The sequence below is a fragment of the Schistocerca serialis genome, unplaced genomic scaffold (assembly GCF_023864345.2).
Source record: "Schistocerca serialis cubense isolate TAMUIC-IGC-003099 unplaced genomic scaffold, iqSchSeri2.2 HiC_scaffold_1083, whole genome shotgun sequence".
Lineage (NCBI taxonomy): Eukaryota > Metazoa > Arthropoda > Insecta > Orthoptera > Acrididae > Schistocerca > Schistocerca serialis.
The window spans coordinates 25,001-28,836 of record NW_026047276.1 but is presented as its reverse complement, the minus strand read 5'-3'; the positions used below and the strand labels follow the sequence as shown (position 1 = coordinate 28,836).

The 3,836-nt window shown below is 55.3% G+C and overlaps 1 non-coding gene across 1 annotated transcript in view; it reads left to right on the top strand.

Annotated features, from left to right (window-relative positions):
• The first annotated feature begins 2,314 nt into the window (after window positions 1-2,314).
• The window catches only part of LOC126431216 (small subunit ribosomal RNA), a 1,909-nt gene continuing 387 nt past the window's right edge, over window positions 2,315-3,836 (top strand). Inside the window, exon 1 of the ribosomal RNA XR_007577526.1 lies at window positions 2,315-3,836. This exon is cut by the window's right edge and continues 387 nt beyond it. This is a non-coding gene — a ribosomal RNA (small subunit ribosomal RNA).

The following is a 3,836-nucleotide window of genomic DNA, read 5'->3' as shown; positions in this document are numbered from 1 at the left end:
CTTAACCTAACCCATGTTGTGCCTTAACCTAACCCATGTTGTGCCTTAACCTAACCCATGTTGTGCCTTAACCTAACCCATGTTGTGCCTTAACCTAACCCATGTTGTGCCTTAACCTAACCCATGTTGTGCCTTAACCTAACCCATGTTGTGCCTTAACCTAACCCATGTTGTGCCTTAACCTAACCCATGTTGTGCCTTAACCTAACCCATGTTGTGCCTTAACCTAACCCATGTTGTGCCTTAACCTAACCCATGTTGTGCCTTAACCTAACCCATGTTGTGCCTTAACCTAACCCATGTTGTGCCTTAACCTAACCCATGTTGTGCCTTAACCTAACCCATGTTGTGCCTTAACCTAACCCATGTTGTGCCTTAACGTAACCCATGTTGTGCCTTAACGTAACCCATGTTGTGCCTTAACCTAACCTATAATGTGCCTTAACCTAACCTAAAGTGCGCCGTAACCTAAACTATATTGCGCCTTAACCTGACGCACGTTGTCGCTGAACCTGCTCTGTAATTGTTATGCAACCCGTTAAAGTAGTGTAGTGTTGCCTAACCGCAACCCTCGCAATATAGTTCGCTACTCGCACTGCCCGGTCCCCTGTGTATCGCGTCATGTTAAACACCTTGCAGGTGTTGCTGACTTTCCACATGCTCCTGCTATACACTGTAGTGTGGATAGCAGCAGGGTGTACATGCCCCCCCCCCTTCCCCCCTGCCTTCGCAAGCTGGTCGGTGAGAAGTTTGCATGTTCAATGCCCTTCGCATGCCGACGTACTCAGCCTACGTTGTGGTACGGCCTGTCACCTGTCCGCCGATGTACGCAAAACCCACAAACTGTACTGCACATTGCTCCGTATGTACTGAATGATACATCGTGGCCCATGTGACCGTATGACGACAGCGCCTAGCAACGGCGGACCATACAGTCCAAATATTGTGCACGCAGCTACGTGTCGTCTCCCTATAAGAGCTGGATTGCAGTGTGGTACGCCATACAGACGTGTGGGAGGAACGGACGCCCTGGATGGCGATCAGCATGAGCAGTCTGTTGATGTAGTGGAGCGTGTATTCGGACGTAGTCGTCTCTTCTCACACACCGTGATAGCATGTTGCACCGCGTTCCACATCTGCGACATGCTGCAGAGGCGGGCTGACAGTCGTTCGCGCAATGGACACCGCATACGTACGGGGTCTACCTTCCACGTGTTCTCTAGGCGTGCACATGTTGTTGCGTCTATGTGGGCAGACGTAGTGTGTTGTGACACCTGACACAGGCATGCAATACTCGTTGCAAATGGCGATGGACGTGTACGTTTGCTGGTGACGTTACGCAAATGAACAACCGGTAACCCGTTGTGGTGCGGTTGTTCTCGCTAGAGGTGAATCAGTGTTGGCGACGATCGGTCGAGCTATTAACCGGTTGTTTCAGGGATACCCACCATGCCCACGAACGTGAAAGGGGACCCACCATGCCCACGAACGTGAAAGGGGATCTGGGTGTGAGGCGATACGCGGCGGTGGCTGGGTGGGACCGTCCCCGGCCGGTGAGGGGGGGCCGCCCGGCGTGCTGGCAGCGCGGTGCGTGGGCGCACGCGCTACAGCCGGCTGGTGGGGGCGGCCGGTGGCAGGCGCGCCGGCCGACGGACGCGGCAGGCGGCGCAGCTGCGCGCCGGCGCCCCCTGCTCGCGGCGCCTTGCGGCCAAAGTAGGTCCTCGCGGGCCCGGTGCGAAGCGCGGTGGCCATCTGCAGTGTGCTGGTCCGATTGAGGACTTTGTGCGCTGAGGATGCGCCGCCGCCCGGCGCTCGGCGCCGCGACGCCGTCTGCTGCTCGGTCGCCCCAGCGGTTCTCGCAGGTGGTTTGTATCGCAGCTGTGCGGACGTGTTGGCGCGTGCGCTGTGCTGGGAGAGTTCGCTTCGGCACCCAAGTAGGGCTTTTGTCCTTCTGTGGCGCTGGCGTTGGAGCTGCCGGTCACCGTAGGTGGCGCGTGTTGTCTCCCGCCGGCAATGCCACGACAGCACGCTCCCGGGCCTCTGTCGGCAGCGGCAAGCTCAGTTGGGAGCACGGGTGGTCGCACCTAAAGCGTCTACTCGCCTAACTCCGGGCGATTGCGCCTCTCTCGAACCCGACCAAGTACTTAGGACGGCGCTGCGCGCCGCCGGGACCTGAGAGGGTTTCGAGGTGTGTTGTGCAGGGGAGCTCAGCCTCCTCCTGTTTGCAGAATAATTGAGCGGACGCTTGCGTGTTCGCGCGGGCCCCCGGGACACACTCCCGGGCGGCCGGCTGCTCAGCTCTAGTTGACGCAGCTCCCTGGTTGATCCTGCCAGTAGTCATATGCTTGTCTCAAAGATTAAGCCATGCATGTCTCAGTACAAGCCGCATTAAGGTGAAACCGCGAATGGCTCATTAAATCAGTTATGGTTCCTTAGATCGTACCCACGTTACTTGGATAACTGTGGTAATTCTAGAGCTAATACATGCAAACAGAGTCCCGACCAGAGATGGAAGGGACGCTTTTATTAGATCAAAACCAATCGGTCGGCTCGTCCGGTCCGTTTGCCTTGGTGACTCTGAATAACTTAGGGCTGATCGCACGGTCCTCGTACCGGCGACGCATCTTTCAAATGTCTGCCTTATCAACTGTCGATGGTAGGTTCTGCGCCTACCATGGTTGTAACGGGTAACGGGGAATCAGGGTTCGATTCCGGAGAGGGAGCCTGAGAAACGGCTACCACATCCAAGGAAGGCAGCAGGCGCGCAAATTACCCACTCCCGGCACGGGGAGGTAGTGACGAAAAATAACGATACGGGACTCATCCGAGGCCCCGTAATCGGAATGAGTACACTTTAAATCCTTTAACGAGTATCTATTGGAGGGCAAGTCTGGTGCCAGCAGCCGCGGTAATTCCAGCTCCAATAGCGTATATTAAAGTTGTTGCGGTTAAAAAGCTCGTAGTTGGATTTGTGTCCCACGCTGTTGGTTCACCGCCCGTCGGTGTTTAACTGGCATGTATCGTGGGACGTCCTGCCGGTGGGGCGAGCCGAAGGCGTGCGACCGCCTCGTGCGTGCTCGTGCGTCCCGAGGCGGACCCCGTTGAAATCCTACCAGGGTGCTCTTTATTGAGTGTCTCGGTGGGCCGGCACGTTTACTTTGAACAAATTAGAGTGCTTAAAGCAGGCAAGCCCGCCTGAATACTGTGTGCATGGAATAATGGAATAGGACCTCGGTTCTATTTTGTTGGTTTTCGGAACCCGAGGTAATGATTAATAGGGACAGGCGGGGGCATTCGTATTGCGACGTTAGAGGTGAAATTCTTGGATCGTCGCAAGACGAACAGAAGCGAAAGCATTTGCCAAGTATGTTTTCATTAATCAAGAACGAAAGTTAGAGGTTCGAAGGCGATCAGATACCGCCCTAGTTCTAACCATAAACGATGCCAGCCAGCGATCCGCCGCAGTTCCTCCGATGACTCGGCGGGCAGCCTCCGGGAAACCAAAGCTTTTGGGTTCCGGGGGAAGTATGGTTGCAAAGCTGAAACTTAAAGGAATTGACGGAAGGGCACCACCAGGAGTGGAGCCTGCGGCTTAATTTGACTCAACACGGGAAACCTCACCAGGCCCGGACACCGGAAGGATTGACAGATTGATAGCTCTTTCTTGATTCGGTGGGTGGTGGTGCATGGCCGTTCTTAGTTGGTGGAGCGATTTGTCTGGTTAATTCCGATAACGAACGAGACTCTAGCCTGCTAACTAGTCGCGTGACATCCTTCGTGCTGTCAGCGATTACTTTTCTTCTTAGAGGGACAGGCGGCTTCTAGCCGCACGAGAT